The sequence below is a fragment of the Podarcis vaucheri genome (assembly GCF_965113315.1).
Source record: "Podarcis vaucheri genome assembly, chromosome: 14".
In the NCBI taxonomy this organism is placed as follows: domain Eukaryota; kingdom Metazoa; phylum Chordata; class Lepidosauria; order Squamata; family Lacertidae; genus Podarcis; species Podarcis vaucheri.
The window spans coordinates 29165073-29183407 of record NC_138752.1 but is presented as its reverse complement, the minus strand read 5'-3'; positions in this window follow the sequence as shown (position 1 = coordinate 29183407).

The following is an 18335-nucleotide window of genomic DNA, read 5'->3' as shown; positions in this document are numbered from 1 at the left end:
TCAGGCCAAGCTACTTTGAAAGGGAACCCAAATGCGTGGAGAAATAGACTGGTTTTTAAGACAAGTTACTGAGCAGGTGGATGTAGAGGGCTGATAGCCTTTGGAGACCTGTGTTCATATGGCCAACTTTGCAAGGTCCAGCATTCCCTGACCCAGAAAAGATTCTCTTGAAGCTGGCATTGCCCACATCTGAACTTGGCCCACAGAACCAAATGCTGGTTTCAGTGCCTCTGCATTGCTGAGATGTCAACAAATTGGAGGAAACCAAACCATGCTCCAGATGTCATGAACCACTCTTCCTTGAGCTCATGTACATACATCCTCTGTCTCCATACATGTCTTTTCTGGATATTGTGATCCACACATGTTTTCTGCGCATTCTAGGTACCGATCCCCTGCATTGCCCTTGGAACACTCCACTGCAGGGGTTTAGAGAGAGTTGCCGATGCCCAGAGTGGGGTAAGTGTTGTGCCTCCTGGTAGACTGGGCAGCAGTCAGTCCCTTTGCCAGCTAGCACCCAATTAAGGGAGTCACTCCTTGCAAATTAGCCCCAACCTGGGAGCAGAGATAAGGCAGAGAAACGTGAAGACAGGAGTCCTGCCATGTCACCTCACTCTGGTCAACACACATGGCTCTGGCAGTGCTTTCCTGCCTTCCTCTTGCTCCCTCCCTCCTCAGTGGGTGGTGGTGGCCTCCCCTCCCTCCCTCTCGGTTGGCCCAAGGGCAAGGTGTATGTGGGTATCCCTTCACCAGCCACAAGGAGAAGGAGGTACCACCGCCCCCCCAGCCCAGGTGTGGCTTGCCACCCCATGGCTCTGGCTTCAATGAGTGGGACTATTGTGGGGGCGCCTGGTTGTACCCCCTTAGAAGTTTGCTCCTGGGACACCCCCCCCAAGCTATGCCACTGCTTCTTGGAAACTCTTTCCCAGAGCTTAACGGACATGAAGCCCCTTCAAGGCTTTTTCTGCTTTGCTTTTGGAAGGAAACTCACTTGCACTGGGGAAAGGAAGAGAAGGGAGGGGAGGGAGGCATGCTTAAGGCCCGCGCTATCTGGTGTTATCTCGCATGTCTTACCAGCTCTGCTTTAGCAGTTCCCAGGCTGTTCCTGTTTTCCTGCCACTGTTGTCTTCACACCTCCGTAGCCTGATTATTCAACTCGCTTTTTTGCCTGCTGCTGCCCCCAGATCCAAGCTCTCCTTTCTATTAGCTTTCCCCGTGTGGCTTGGGGATCCCTCTCTGCCTGCATTCGGTTGAGTAAGAGAGAGCAGCGATGTGGGCTTCTCCCTTGCCGTGTTGTGGAAGTGTTTTCCTGGGAGTTCTGCTTTGAGATGCTTCAGGAAGGCTGATGGTTGTAGTGAAATAGGAAAGGAGAACAGCACAGATCTACTGCTACCTCTGTTGACACCACCGTGAGGGATAAGCCTCGCTCCATGTGGCCTCTGCAAGCGGCATGCAGCCCCCCCACCCCACGTCCAAGAACAAATGATTCACCATTAAACTCCACTGCCACCTTTACCTTTCTCTGCAGTGGTAGGAGACGGTGCCCATCTAGTATTTTATATTAATAAGCAGCAAAAGGTGATGTGAAACTATTTGCAGCCAAGTGCACGAAGGAACATAGGAAGAAAGTAAAAAAATGTCCAGTAGCACCTTAAAAGATAAAGGTAAAGGGACCCCTGACCATTAGGTACAGTTGTGGCCGACTCTGGGGTTGCGTGCTCATCTCGCTTTATTGGCCGAGGGAACCGGCGTACAGCTTCCAGGTCATGTGGCCAGCAGTACTAAGGCACTTCTGGCGAACCAGAGCAGCGCACGGAAACGCCGTTTACCTTCCCGCTGGAGCGGTACCTATTTATCTACTAGCACTTTGATGTGCTTTTGAACTGCTGGGTTGGCAGGAGCAGGGACCGAGCAACAGGAGCTCACCCTGTCGTGGGGATTCAAACCGCCAACCTTCTGATCAAGTCCTAGGCTCTGTGGTTTAACCCACAGCGCCACCCGCGTCCCTTCCCAGTAGCACCTTAGAGACCAACTAAGTTTGTTCTGGGTATAAACTTTCGCATGTATGCACATGCACATGCCAGTATGGTGTAGTGGTTAAGTCACGTAATCTGGGAAACCGGGTTCGTGTCTCCGCTCCTCCACCTGCAGCTGCTGGGTGACCTTGGGCCAGTCACACTTCTGTGAAGTCTCTCAGCCCCACTCACCTCACAGAGTGTTTGTTGTGGGGGAGGAAGGGAAAGGAGAATGTTAGCCGCTTTGAGACTCCTGAAGGGGAGTGAAAGGCGGGATATCAAATCCAAACTCTTCTTCTTCTTCTTTCTTAGTTGGTCTCTAATGTGCTACTGGATATTTTTTATTTCTACTGCATCAGACCAATATGGCTACCTCCTGAATCTAGGCAGAAGGTAGTTTAGCTCATTTCACAGGGATTGATGGCATTTCTCATCTGAGAAGAGATAGGGACAAATGTTGAGCTCTGGAAACCATACAGCAAAGTTAAAGGAGGATATTGTTATGAGTTTGGGGTATTAAGCTGTATGCCACACACCTCTCTAATCCTTGGATCCAGCAAGTGTTAAAAGCTAAAAGCACCCTGCCTTTCTGTGTAGGGTGCTGTGCTTTTCAATGAAGTCTTCCTTAGATTGAGGAAGGACCAATCCAAACCCTATAACAAACTTACTTTGGTGGCCACCTTTATGCCTCTCTCCTGCTTTAGAACTAGGAGGGCTGCTTAAAGAAAAAGGAAAGGTCCCCAACAGCATGGATTCAATGCAGATTCTACCCATCAGCCTGTGTGTGTCCCAGGTAGACAAAAGAAAGTCTAGTTTGTCATTGGTTGCTTCTCCAAAGGTCTCAGACTGCAGCTCATCAAAGATAATGGCCAAATAAGTGTCGGCATGGAAAATACAGGGAGGGAATTTGTGTTCTTAACAGCTTGTTTCCATAGCTTATGAAAGCCCACCCTTTGGATGGGCTCATCAGAGTGCCCAGGCTAGTTTTCCAGAAGAATGGTGGTTGAATAGAAAGCCAGCAAGCAGAAAATCTCTGGAGTCTGTCAGCCACTATTGTATATGCCTCAGTGCACCTCCCTTCTGATGATTGTCTTCTTAGTTCTGCCTGCGTGCAGAGGACTTGGGGAGCAATGGGCCCCTTCCTTAGAGAAACAGAAGATTTAGGGAACACGTCACAGACAGGAATGTAACGGTTGCTATTGGCTGGGAGCAATGAGGTTGATGCTACTCTCAAAAAGCCCTCTTCCCTAGGAGGTCGTTCAAGTGGAGAAAAGGTCACAATGTTCAGCTGGAAAATTCATATTCCTTATTATGAAACTCTTGCGAAATAGTGTGTGTGTGTGGGTTAGCTTAGAAGAAGTCATAGAATTGTGGAGTTGAAAGGGACTCACAAGAATCATCTAGTCCAAACCCCTGCAATGCAGAAATCTCAGTTAAATCATCCATGTCAGGTGTCCATCCAACCTCTGCTTAAAAACCTCCAATGAAGACTAGTCCAAGGGAGACCATTCCACTGTTATACAGCTCTTGCTATCAGATAGGTCTTCCTGATAGTTGGGATCTCCTTTCTTGTAATTTGAATCCATCGGTGTGGATCCTACCCTCTGGAGCAGGAGAAAACAAGCTTGCTCCATCTTCCATGTGACGGTCCTTTAGGTATTTGAAGATGGTTATCATATCTCCTCTCAGTCTCCTCTTCTCCAGATTAAACATAACCATCTCTCTCAACTGTTCCTCATAAAGCTTGGTTTCCAGGACCTTGATCGTCTTGGTTACCTTGAGTCCTAATGATAAAAGCTGGTGAACTTGACAGTGGAGGGTGGGGGGAGGCTGAATGGAGAACACTGGTTCTTTTAGCAGCTCTCTCCTTATTAAAACAGGTTCATGGGCATAGCCAGGATTTATTTTGGGGGACATGCTTTATGTTAGGGGGGACAGAACTGAGTTATCTGCAATGCAATTGGTCAGTTAAGTATTTTTATAAATCAAGTATTTTACTTGATTTCGGGGAGGGCAGCTGACCCCCTGCATCCCCCTACGCTCAGGTTACCCACTAAAATAGAATTATGATGGTGGAAGGGACCTCAACAACCCTTCCTAGTCCAGACCCCTGTCAATGTGGGAACCCTAATGCTGCAGCATCCCCTTTCCCTTGCAGGAGAAGACAGCAGCAATGTAGGAGCTGAGCAGTTCCGTCTTCTTTCCTTCGCCAGCTAACATTTCTCCATCTTCTCTCAGCAGACCCACCCGCTCCATATTCTTCTGCCAACTTGGATGGCTTCAGAAGGGACTTAGACAAATCAATGGAGCCTGAGTCCTCTGATTACTAGCTGTGATGGTGGCTTTGCTCTACCTCCACACTCAGCAATGCTTCTGAATATCTCTTGTTGGAAACTGCAGGCGAGGAGAGGGCTGCTGTTGCACTCAGCACTTGCTCGTGGGCTTCCCACTGGGACAGCTGTCTGGCCACAATGGGAACAGGGATTTTCTTATGTCCTGATGTTCCTTTTGCTCCAAACCTATCCAAAAGAACCACGCCCTTTTTGTTGTTTTAGCATCTTGCATAAGCCTAAGCCACGACTGGAGGGTCATCCACTGCCCTCCTCTAGCTTGCTTGCTTCTCTTTAGCCTTAGAAGCCTCCTCCTGCTTCCATTTCTTTTAAATCTGAGTTCATCAGAGAGCTCCTTCTCCTGCCTTCAGATGTGTCTTCATTGCCTTGTGGAATGGAATGGGTTTTGAAAAAAACAAATAAATTGGGTTTTTTAAAAAAATTGTTTTAAAGAAGAACCTGCATTTGTAAAAGGAATATCCAACAAGCAGGTAATTTGCACAGGTAAAAATATTAAATGCAACAAAAACAACAACAACAACAACACCACACAACCCTAACCCCTCAACTTCCCCCTCGCAGGAATCCATATATACTTGAACATTACAGTGAAATCACAAGGAAAATTTGTCTCGAAACAAAATAAGCTACCATTTATTAGTATTCCATGCAGGTAAGTAGAAGAAAGAAGAGTAAAATGGGAAAATAATAATCTTTTTTTAGGTGGGAAAATACAGTGTTGATGTACTAAGAAGCATGAGCTCAAGAAATCATTTTAAGATTAAGCATTCCAGATTCTAATATAATGTGATGGGGGACATTGTCTGTTATTTTTATTATTAGCATAACTAATAGACAACTACCATAAAGCAATTAATTGACTTGGAGACTCCATTTCAATGGAATGGTTTTGGTTGCACCTTCAGTCTCTCACTTTTAAGAAGCCCCCACCCAGCTTCAGCTTCTGCCTCCTGCTTTCACCAAGGGGATCACACCCAGCATTTCTTGAACTTTCTTGAAATCAGCTTTTTCTAAAGTCCAGGGTGCATATTTAGCTATGTTCACCTTTCCCTTTCCTCTATATCTTGATGACATGGACACTTTCATTCAACTTCCCCCTCCACAGCCAGTTCTTCTGTGTGAGCGGGGATCACATCTAGGAAAGTAGATCTCCTGGGATCTTCTCCCACCTTCTGGGAGATGTAAGTGCTGTCAGGGCAAGGGCAGCCAGCCAGGAGAATGAGATATTCTGCTCTTAGCAATCCTGATTATCCCAATGTCATGTGGCAAGAATCCCATAGGCTCCTTCTGAGAACTGTTCAGTTTGAGAATAAGGCAGAGACTATGGACCAGGCTTCTGAGCAGCCCACGTGGTCTTCCTCCTCCTCCGAGAAGATGCATATTCTCCAGTGCTCCTGTCACTCTGGCTCAATTTCCCTGTCCAAATGGTCCTGCCCTGCAGGATAAACACAGCTTCCCAATGGTGGCCTTTCTGAGTCATGCATATCTCTCTCTCTCTCTCTCTCTCTCTCTCTCTCTCTCTCTCTCACACACACACACACACACACACACACGAAATAAAAACCAGCCAACATGAGAGTGAGAGATGTTTTCATGACCCAACCTTCTCCTCTATTGGCAGGACAATTGCAAACAATGGTGATGCATGACATTCTGGGGGTGCGTTGACTTTCTTTTGATCCTGTGGAAGTGTAGCAACAAAGGATATTATGCACAAATATGGTTTCAATCGGAAATATTTCCATGCAGATTTCTAAAGCACAGCAGATGAAACACATATTTTAATTGTTGGTTGTCAACAATGGAGGAACAGTCTATTGATGGCTGCTAGCCACGATGCTTTGCCTCCACAGTTAGAGGCAGCAATGCTTTTGAATACCAGTTACTGGAGATCACAGGAGGAGGGAGTGCTCTTGGGATTGGGTCCTGCTTGCTGGCTCCCCCCTGGGGGCATCTAGTTGGTCCCTGTGAGAACAGGATGTTGGACTGGATGGGCCATTGTGCTGACCCAGCATGTTCTTCTTATGTTCTTAAAGCTCTGCTATGGGAGCTGCACTGACCATGGATGGCTTGTGGCTGCTGGCCCAACAGCATGTTGCTCACATGATGAAGGCAGCCTTGGGAAGGCCTTTCCTTCCACTCTGGGCCATGCTTGCACCATTGCCCCCCTTGAGTTTTGGGAACTCTTCACATCAAAGACAAAACTGCTGAGGCAGCTACAGCCTCACTCTGCAAGTTGCCTGGCAGTCCCAGCATGCATGGCTCTGGCACCAAATATTGTGGGTGTTTGGCCCCTTCATGGGGAATTTTGTGGGTGCTCAGGCACCCAGAGCCCCAGGGAGGTGGCACCTATGACCACAACTATTGAACTATTTATTTACTTTGAAAATTTCTAAACTGCACCTTCATTCAAAGTGGTGTATGTGAAGAAGAAGAAGAGTTTGGATTTGATATCCCGCCTTTCACTCCCTTTAAGGAGTCTCCAAGCGGCTAACATTCTCCTTTCCCTTCCTCCCCCACAACAAGCACTCTGTGAGGTGAGTGAGGCTGAGATACTTCAGAGAAGTGTGACTAGCCCAAGGTCACCCAGCAGCTGCATGTGGAGGAGCGGGGAAGCGAACCCCGTTCACCAGATTACAAGTCTACTGCTTCTGCTTCTTATGGTTTGGGTAAATGCTGATGACACCTAGAACTGCATTAGCCTTTTAAGCAGCTGCTTTAGCACAGCCTGTGGTCACCTTAAACCGTGGGTAGGCAACCTAAGGCCCGGGGGCCAGATCCGGCTCAATCGCCTTCTAAATCCGGCCCGCGGGCAATCTGGGAATCAGCGTGTTTTTACATGAGTAGAATGTGTCCTTTTATTTAAAATGCATCTCTGGGTTATTTGTGGGGCATAGGAATTTGTTCATCCCCCCCCCACAAAATATAGTCCGGCCCCCCACAAGGTCTGAGGGACAGTGGACCGGCCCCCTGCTGAAAAAGTTTGCTGACCCCTGCCTTAAACCCTTTGCTGCTGCCAAGCCCTGCAGACCCAACAGACAAACTCTTAGACTTGGATATGGCTCTCCTTTATCAGCCTCATATACATTTCCTGCTGCTGCCCTCAGGATACTGGAGGGGGAAGGAGGTGGTGGTAGAGGAGGAGAATCCCTGCGCTGATGCTAGTCCAGAACATGCATTGTGCGATGATCACACCACGGCCAGCAGCAGCCACACTGCTCTGCTGTACTGTTTTACTGCAGTGGCGCCTGGCGTTGCAATGGCCCTCCCAGGTCAACTCACAAAGGGTCCATCTTCGGATGATGAAGATGCTGCCCCCCCATACCCATGGCAGACACAGCCCTCCCATTGTTCTTTTGTCCTGCTTAGGGAGGTGGGGTGGTGCTCTCTGCTTTCTACAGCATTTATTCTTGGCTCAGAGGCTGTCGGAAGGTTTTTTTGAATTTAAACCATTCCTGAGATGTGAAATCCAAAAAGCTATTTAAAGCCTCTGTCAGGATGCAAGAGGGGACACGAGGCATATTTTTAGAAGCAGCAGCAGCAGCAGCAGCAGCAGCAGCACTGGTGCTTAGCTCCGGAGAAGCATCTTCATACTCTTTGTGCACATAGAAGAAGACCTCAGAAGTGCCTGGGAATTTCAGGCTCAGGACAAGGAGGGAGAAGAGGCTGGGAGGTGGCAAAGTCTGGAGCTTCTAGCCCAGAGGCAGGCACTTATTTCTCCTATGCCAGCCTAATAAATCTATGCCATTTGTAATTGCCATTTGTAATCGTTGCATCCATGCAGAGGGACCCCTCCCTGGTTTCTTGGTTGAGATCATCTAAGGGAGTTCTCTTCCTTCCCTCTTTTTTCTTCTTTTCTTTTTCTTCAGTGCCATCTTCCCAGAGCAGAGCCTGAGTCAAGATGGAGGGAGAAACAGTAACATTCCTGGAGCAGTTCAGGTTGATGCTCCAGGAGCAAACCCAGCAACAGACAGAGCAGCGACAAAACCAGCAGTCAACAGAACAGACTAGCTGCTGGCAGAGTGGACAAGAAGCATCCACGGAGAGGAAAGCATATATACTAAAGACACCACAGTCTCCGCTGTGCCTCATTCCCAAAAGGAAACACAGACCCTGGGTATGCATCAGGAACCCCTGGAATTTCGCCTTGCTTGGAAATTGGAGTGGCGTGCAACAATACTTTAACTATGCCCTGGGGAAAGTCCTGAATCTTCCAACATTCAGCATCACTGGGTGCCCATTAGTTGCAGTGTTACGAGAGAGGCAGAAAAACTTTTCTCTGTCCAGTCTCTCTATGCCAGGCATCATTTTATAAACTTCTACCATATCGCCGCTCGCTCTCACCTTTTCTCTAAGCTAGGAAGTCCTATACACTGAAAACCTTTCTTCATAGGAGAGTTGCCCAGAATCATTTAGTTTGCACTTTTCTGAATCTGCCCACCCCCCTTGTTTATTTGCTTCATTTGTCCTCTGGATGAGACTCACAGGGAGGTAAGGTGGGAATGAGACTACGCAGGGCTCATAGTCTGACTCATATCCGCCCTCTGATCAGGTGAGCACCTGAAGGCTCCCTTCCACCTGCCTGCCTGTACCTGTAAGCCATCCTCATAGACAGCGTTTGAACAGGCACATGCATAAAGTCAGCCCATGAAGGCCTCTCTGAGAGTTGCCAAGTGGAAGGAGAATTAAAGCTCACCCCCCCATTCCAAGCAGGCATTGAAACCCACCCCCTGCCTGCCTCAATCTGTTTATTTTCATAGGCCTTTCACTTCTCCTAGCCTTCGACCCACATTAAGAAGGGAAAAGGATCTCCAGTTCATGATTTGGGCTGTGGGGAGCTCATCCTCATTGGTCCTGTGGAGAAGAAGAGGCAAGGCAAGCCCAAGGAACAGAAGGCGGCTCCAGCCCTGCATCTCCCATTTTTGGGGAGGCTTGCAGATCTCATGCCTTAGATAACCTAATTTCCTCCTAATCTGATGGAGACGTTGCCCCAGCCTGCACCTCGTTAGTCATAATTCTGAGGTTTCAAAGCCCTCTTGCATGTGCCCAAGTGATCATGAGGTATTTCCACGATGAATCACCGGCTCATAATCTACACAAAAGCTGATGCTTTTGTTATTAAATTTGAAGGCCCGGCTCAGGAGAGGAAACTGCCGCTTGGCTAATCCGCCCAGACAGTGGAATGCAAGCAGAAAATATTATGAACTCGTCATTAGAGCACTGGCATATTGATGTGGCACTTGCACCTGCCTGTGGGGCTTTCCAGAAAATGCTCTTGACTGTGGCTGACAGATGGGAGATGATGAGTCTCAGTCATGCACCGGAGCTGGGTTCAGGGGCTGCCTCTTTAGGCAGCTCAGGCAGGGCAAGGAACACACCCTCTGTGTGAAAGTAGCTGGGAGGGGGGGCAGCTCAGCTGTCCATCACCCAGATGGATCTCTCCCAGCTCTCTTGCTAGTCCACTTGGTCAGGGGAGCAGTTGCTGCATCTGCTTTCAGGGCAGCTCTGGATCAACAGCCAGCTCCAGCCTTTTGGCTCCCTGAAGCAGGGCCTAAATGAATATTGTCCCCCTCCCAGCTTCAACCTCACAGGAACACCAGGAGAGCCTGCTGGATCAGGTCATAGTAGGTCCATCTAGTCCAGCATCCAGTGGCCAACCAAATACCCATTATGGGAAACCTGTGGCTTCCAGCAGTTGGTATTCAGAAGCATTGCTGCCTCCAACTGTGGAGGTAGAACACAGCTGTCATGGCTAGTAGCCCTTGATTGCCCTCTCCTCCATGAATTTGTCCCATCCTCTTTTAAAGCCCTCCAAGCTGTCCATATGACCATAGAAGAGATCTGAAAACAGCCCTGTATAAGGGAAGTTTTTAATGTTTGGTGTTTTACTGTGTTTGATGTTTTAATTTGTTGGAAGTTGCCCAGAGTGGCTGGAGCAACCCATTCAGATGGGCGGTATATATGCAAGCAAGCAAGCAAGCAAAGGGTGGTGATGAAAGTCAATCAATGAAATTTTATTATTGAGATATTTGTAGATTAAATTTGGAAGAAATTCTTCCAACTTTTCTTCTTCTTTTTCTCATTATCTTATCTTTTTTCTTTTCTTCCTTTTTTCTTTTTTTATCTTATCTTAGCTTATCTGAAATATATATGTATGTATGTATTTGCAATAATTTGCTTATATTTTGTAATAATTATGTTAAATAAAATTAAAAACAAACAAACAAAGGGTGGCCATTACTGCCTTCTGCAGGAGCAAGTTCCATAATTTAACTGCATGAAGAAGAGTTTTCTTTTATCTGTCTTGAATCTTCCAACATTCAGCCTCATTGGAGGTCTAGTATTAGCATGTGTCTGTGGATCCAGAGTCGTCATTGTGGCTCATGAGTAAGGGGTCTCCTCGTGAGTGAGAAATCCCTGAAATGCTTTCACCGCCAGCTTCTGTGATGAGGGTGTGGCCTAGGAGGTCAGAGTGCATCAGACTTCTTCCTGGGAGCAATGCAGGGTGCCTCTGCTGAAGTGAACCTTGACTGAGCTCCCTGAGATGCTGACCTTAGACTGTGACCTCACCCAGCTTCTGGTTCTCATTTTGGATGTTGCCTGGTTCTCTGTGCTTGTCCTTGGTCTCTTTAGATTGTACTATACCCACAACTCTGCCCTGCTGGTGAGTGTTCCGCAAAGGGGTACATAGATCACCTGGAATTGGGGCCTGAGCCCCTGAGGGCGCCCACTGGACTGTTACCTTCATCAGCATGCAAGTGTCATATATAATTAGTGTTAGAGTTTTAAACATGTGGCTTGAATGTGTCTGGGTTGTTTAGAGAGCCTGTCACCACAAAGAAGAACTAACTGGCTTCTTCTTGGATGTTCCCAATCTCACTAAAATGTTTTTTAACCCCAGGAGGTAGGCATATGCTCCCTTGGCCTATCATCATCCTTTGGCTCTGAGCATTGCATACTTTTGTAGAATCACATAATTGTAGAGTTAGAAGGGACCTCAAGGTCATCTAGTCAGACCCTCTGCAATGCAGGAATCATCCAACCACTGTGGAATAATGTTGAAGAGCGGGACAATCTTTTCAGCACCTCACTGTGAAAATGGTTTAAGGGCCCATCCACATCTGTTGCGGCCAGCTCTGAAGACCAGTCTATGTCATAGCCAGCTTGCTTCTGCATGGCTGCTAAATGTGATGCATTGGAGTTAATTTCTGTAGTTGCCACTTTCAGCTTGAGTATGTGAAGCAGCAGAACTGCAAGCCACCCATTGCTGGTGTAGAGAAGACCTTCCAAGACCCATTTTGCAGCTTGACAGGCATCTTGCTAAGTCTGCTGTGGGAGGACGTTCCACAACTGGGCAAGTGGGCAAGGCCAGATTTTCCAGGATATACACAGGTGCACTCCTATGATTTTGAGGAACTGGCAGACCACCACCCCCTTCCTCTCAGGAAAGCTGTCCAGTTTCTTAAAGGATTTTGGCTCTTGTAAGTACACTAATTTCCATATCTCCTTTTGCTGAACCCCTTTGATCTCAATCATATATTATCCCAATGCCTGGTAATCTCACTCTTTGGGTGCATAGTTAATATGCACTTGGCCTGCAATCCTGTTCATAGGCTCTGTTGAATAGAGCAGAATTTGGGTAAACAAAATATTGTGCTGTAAATGCTTTTTCTCCCACCTACTGTCAGACACATCACTGTTGTTCTGTTCTCTGCCGAAGATGATGGAACCACAGAGGCATCATTCTGCTGCTTTGTATCGCTCTGGCAAGGTGTGAGTTTCTCTCCCTGCTTCTCAAGCACATACTTCTGGAATGTCTTCCTGGGCATCCTGCTGGCCTTCAGAATTGGTGCGCATGGGAGAAAAAATGGTGGGACTTGGATGGTTTCAACCATTGGTTCAGTCACCCCAGTTTTTCCAGGCCTTCATCTGAGTGGACCCCTTCTCTCTTAACTTGCTTATTGTTGTGGTGACCTTGGGCTGGTGATTGCTTCTCAGCCTAACCCAGATCACAGAGTTGTTGTGGGGATTAAAGGAGGAGGGGTGAACCATGTGTGCTTCTTTGCACACCTTGGAGGAAAAGGAGGGCTATGAATTCAATAAATAAATCCAAAATAATAAATCAGATTAGACTGAATGCTCAGGTTGAGCAGATAACATTAAACTGCCTCCCCTCCTTTTCCTTCTAGGTTATAGCTGACAAATCTGCTGTCTTCAACCACTAATGTTTTCTGTTTGTTTAAACTGTTTATTTCCTGCACCTCAAGCACTGCTTGCTGGCCCTGTACTCCCCCATCCTTCCGTCTCCCCCTCTCCCTTCTTGTCTAAATCCATTGTGGGTTTCAGCATTTCTTGCGTCCCTGTTACTGAGGAGCTTCGGCAGATCGACGGCTCCGCAATCAAGGTCTTCCCACCCGCCACCACCGCACCTGCCATCCAAACAGCTGCTCTTCCACGTTGGAGAAGTGAGAAGCTGAGAGAAGGTGGTCACTGCGTTCAATTCTGCCACCTCGTGGCCCAAGGTGGGAATGCAGCAAGCAATGCGTCAAAGTAGAGATGCCTCGCCACCCACAAACCAAGCATGGCGACAGCAGCTTCGTGTGCCAACGGGATGGTGGCTGATGCATCTGGTAATGCCTGCTGTGCTGTGGCTTTCTAACACACCTAAGGCTTGGGTTGCCCCAAAGCAGGTCACTTTTGTTTCATGAGATTTATATAGTGCTCGATTGCAATAACATCTCAAAGTGGTTTGCAAGAATTAAAATTGTCAGGAAGAGATATAGCCATTTGGGAATCTCTCTGAGAATCTGTGTCTGCAGGTGGGGTTCCCTAGACCAGGCATAGGCAAACTCGGCCCTCCAGATGTTTGGGGACTACAACTCCCATCATCCCTATCTAACAGGACCAGTGGTCAGGAATGATGGGAATTGTAGTCCTAAAAAAACTTCTGGAGGGCTGAGTTTGCCTATGCCTGCCTAGACCACAGCCAGCCACCAAAGCCAGATTTTCAGCAGAAAGGGTCTTGAACAGCAAACCATGGGGTGATGGGCCCCACAATGGAGGCAAACCCCACAGCACCTCAGCTCTGCTTCCCTTTTAAACTTTGCCTGCTGATTGTAGCATCTGGGTTTGATGAGGCAAGTGACTCTCACCTGTTCTAAGCCTACTCCAGCTGAAGAATCACACACCTTCTCTAAGAGCTAGTAAGCCCCACCTGGCCAGCTAGAGAGCTGGACTGTGGGCCCCTGCCTGCTGCTACCTATGCCTCAGAGCCTGTTGTGTATGTGGAGACAAGGGCCCCTCTGGCAATTTCACTTGCACCCCATGGTTACTTCCATAGTGGAAGCCCAAGGACTTTCCACTTGGAGGCAAAGACTTTTTTTAAAATGTAAACTCATGTGTAAATTGATAGAATTGGGTATTTTTAAAAAAGTTTCACTCATTTTGCTTTTATATTTGTTTTGTTTTACTTTGTATATGACGGTTGTTAGCACCTTATACTGGGAAAATGCCTTGTCAGTTTTTAAAATAAACCAACAAACTGAGTATAGGTGGCTATTTGCATTTCCAAGTCTCTCTCTCTCTCTCTCTCTCTCTCTCTCTCTCTCCCTCTCTCCCTCTCTCCCTCTCTCCCTCTCTCCCTCTCTCCCTCTCTCTCTCTGTCTCATGCACACACACACACACACAGGGGGGGGGGGAGGCTGCAACCCCATTCCTACTTGCTCTTGAAGCGGCTCCTTGGCTTGGTTTCCTTCTTCCCATCTGGAGGAGCGATACCCCCACCTAATTGTTGTAATGGGACCCTCAAAGCTGCCTGATTTAAATTCTCCACCCTCTTTGTCCAGAGAAGGGGAAGTCCTCCAATAGCACCATTTCTCTCCCCCACCAACCCAGGCTGCCATGCTGCAATACTTCAGGCTCAGCATTGTTCTAAGTGGGAGGTGGGAAATATCAGCTGCCATCCAAGAACAGTAGAGAATATTCAGAGAAAGTTATGCAAAGTCACTTTTTTTCCTAGGGCAGGGGGATGAGAGAAAGAAAAAGCTCAAAAATGTTCTATGAAAAAGAATCAACTCGGTCCAAGTTTCTGTACATTCACATGACTCCTGTAGCTGCTGGAAGTGGGGTCACCCAGCCTGCCAGGCAGCCAGTTGGCATCAGCTGGATCCTGGATCCCTTGTTTGGATGCAGCCTGCTGGTGTTTTGGATTCACAGCTGGAGGCAGCAATGCTTTTGAATACCAGTTGCTGGAAACCACAGGAGGGGAGAGGGCTCTGGTGCTCAGGTCCTGCTTGCAGGTTTCCCACTGAGGCATCTGGATGGCCCTGTGAGAACAGGATGATGGACCCCCTTTGGCCTGGATCAGCAGGCGCGTCTTATGTTTTTTTCATTATCTTCTGATGAGAGCTGCTCACATTTTCTCCCCCTGTGCATCTCCGCACTGTTCTGTGTCCTTCTCACCCTCCTGTTCGCAGAAGTGACTAGCAAAAGCCTTCTCTGTTTGCCTTCTCCATTTCCATTCTTTCCTTGATAAATCAGGACATCCTCCCAGATAAATTCCCATTTAGAAGACTCCTTGAGTTGCGCCACTTCTGGGCAAGGCAGAGCAGATTGCCTTGTGTTGCCATGGGCACAGGACATTAGGGCCTCTTGTCTTGATGAGCCTCAAAACATTTCATTCTGATTATCCTCGCCATTAATTTTAATCAAAAGACCTCCTGCGGAAAACTTAGGGTGGGGGAGCAGAGCTCTGGACTTCTGGGAAGAAAGGAGGTGAAGGGGCAGTGAAGTACTGTACATGAAGACCGAGCAAATGCATTTGAGATTAGAGAATGTATTTGGAGGCAGTTCCTAGCTACCCATGACTTTCATGACTGAGTGGGGATTTGAACCCTGGTCTCCCTGATCCTAGTCTAACACTTAACCATTACACAACACTGGCTCTCACTGTGTCACCACATGAGAGGTGGGCCTTTTCAACAGGATATGGGGGGAAATCTGGGAGGAGGAATTAACAGCTTGAGCCAGGTTATAATAAATCCCCCTTGTGCGTTCCTGAATCTGACCTAGAGGATTCTATTGCAATAACCGTCTTTCTCTCAACGTTCTGTATGTTATGACTGCGGTTGTGCTATTCTTTATGGTGAGGACATGTGTGCAAAATCCAGAAGCTGGTGGAAACTGTGGGTGACAGAAATAGCAGCCCACTGCTGACAGGTCTGAAATGGATCACATGAGACCTGCTAGGGAGCTGTGCAAAATTATCCCTGCAGCCCTTTGAACTGCTAAGCTATTCTCTGGGAGTTTCAGCAACTGGGATGACAAAGTGGTAATTTATGCCAACATCACCTTCTCACTCGCTCATGCACCAAGTGTGCAAAAAAAAGATGCCCAGCAAAGCATCTTCTCTCCCTCTTAAGGAGAAGGGGGAGGGCCAGTCTACTGATACTCCTGTCCTGGACAGTGAATGGGGGCTGCGGCTGTGGGTCTTCCATCTACTGGGTGGGGGAATCAGGCTTGACCTCACAACTGCAGGCATAAAATTGGGCATCCTTGCTATATGCTAGCCAGAGTCATGTGGGTGTGCTGGAAGGATACTTCAGGAGCAAAGGCTTTAAGGGTGGTGGGTAGGTGGGATCATCATCAGAGTATGAGAGAGAGAGAGAGAGAGAGAGAGAGAGAGAGAGAGAGAGAGAGCGCTAGGCTGCTCCAGGGGACTATGACATTCCATGAGTGAGTTCTAAAACTAAAGGAGGGCAACCAAGATGTTCAAGGATCTGGAAACAAAGCCTTATGAGGAACGGTTAGGGAACCAGGTATCAGGCAAAGAGACGACTGAGAGGTGATACCTGAACCATCTTCAGATATCCGAAGAGCTGTCCCATGGAAGATGGAGCAAGTTTGTTTACTGCTGCTCCAGAGGGTAGGACCCAAACTGATAAATTCAAATTACAAGAAAGGAGATTCTGACTAAACATCAGGAAGAACTTTATGAATGTAAGAGCTGTGGACAGTGCAACAGATAACGGCAGAAGGTGGTGGAATCTCCTTCGCTGGAGGTTTTTAAACAGAGTGTGGATGGCCATCGGCCAGGGATTCTTCAGCTGTGATTCCTGCATTTCAGGGGGATGGACTAGATGGCTGTTGGGGTTTCTTCCAGCCCCATGATTCTAAGTACTGGGTTGGGCCAAAGCCATTTAGAGCAGCATGTTCAGTTTCTGATGTGCCAGGGGGGCTTTGCAAGTAGCCCACAATAGGTGTGAGGGCCATTATGTATTTAAGAGATGCACCACCTGCTCCTGGAAAATTCAGGGCAGTTCCAAAATCAAGATAAAATATACAGATACAATGTAAGAATACAGCAAGAGATACACAGAGAGAAAATATATTAACATACATTTAAAAGCCTGAGAGAATATAAAAATAGTTTTGCCTGGCACCCAAAGCAGAATAATTCTACAGTCCAGATCCCACCACTGAATAGACACACTCTCTGCTCACCACCTGCCCTGATAACCCCAGGGGCAGTAAGAGAGAAAGGAGAGCCTTTGAATGCAAGACCTTGAGAAGAACCCTGCGGTATCGGTCCAAAGGCCCATCAGTCCAGACCAGGTGAAGAGCACCAGACTGGGGAAGGTTGGTCTATAAGATTTCACTGCAGAAATAGCCTCTGGCCTTATTTCCACTAGGTCCCGTAATTCACATCCCTTCCCAAGGCAATACTAACTTTAATAGCTGTTACCTTATTAGCTGCAAAGTGTATTGATGGATTTCAAACATTGCTGTGTTCACAGGGATTTAAAAAACGATGGATTTTGCAGAAGGGTTGGTTCTGGAATTACAGACCTTTAAAAAGTATAATAATCTATTAGCTGCAGAAACCTGTAGAGCAGTTTTGGGTGGTGGTGGGGGGGGTGGGGGGGTGAGGCTTCTGCCCAGAATTATGAAAAGTGTCATCCAAAGTTCAACCCAGTTCAGGAAACTCCCGAACAATTTTAATCACAACTAACTACCGCTGTGTGACTCAATACAAAATAGGAATTAATTCCTACCTATTAATTATTTTGTGCCCTTAGGGAAGGGAAGGGTTGTGCTGTAGCAATTCTGGAGTTTATTTCCCCCATCCTTAACTCCTGGTGACAATTCAGCATTCAGTGTTAGGCTCAGTTGTGGGCACCTGAACTCTGGACTCTCTCCAACCACAATCTCTGGTGTTGGCCCAGAAGACCAGCCTTCTTGTAGTGCGGTGCACCTGGCAGGGACAAAGCAAAATTGTTTTTGAGAGTGGCTTCTACAATTGAAGTGGCAATCCTGGATTTTTATAAAAGCTGAAGTGCCTATCAGAAGAACTGGAAGTCCCTTGCAGGCACAGTGGCGGTGAATGGAGAGATGATAGAAGACCTCTGTAAAACACTAATGGGATTTGGAGGAAACAGCAACTTTCCCTAGCTAGTAGAACAGTATAAGGACACCAGAAGAGCCTGGCTGGCTGCTGGATCAGGTCAATATGGGCCCATCTAGTCCAGCATTCTGTTCTGATGGAGGCCAGCTAGATGCCTGCAGGAACCCCCAAAGCAGGGCCTGAGCACTCAAGCATAAGAACATAAGAAGGGCCTGCTAGATCAGGCCAATGACCTATTAAGTCCAGCATCCTGTTTTCACAGTGGCCAATGGGAAGCCCCAGTGGGAAACTGGCCAAAAAGCAGGAACTGATAGCAACACCAGCAGCACTCTGCCCACTTGTGACATCCAGCAACTGGTATTCTGAGGGATCTTGCCTCTGATGCAAAGATTCAGGGCATTGGCGGTCATGGTGGGTATGCCGGGTGTGTGATGTTCAACAGCAGGGCCTGGAGGCTCTAGGGGGCTTACCAAACCCAGAAGTCTTAAATTGTCATATGTGGTTATTTCATTATACATGACACTCATACAGTAATGTTGGCTGGTTTTTATTTCCTCCCCCCCCCTC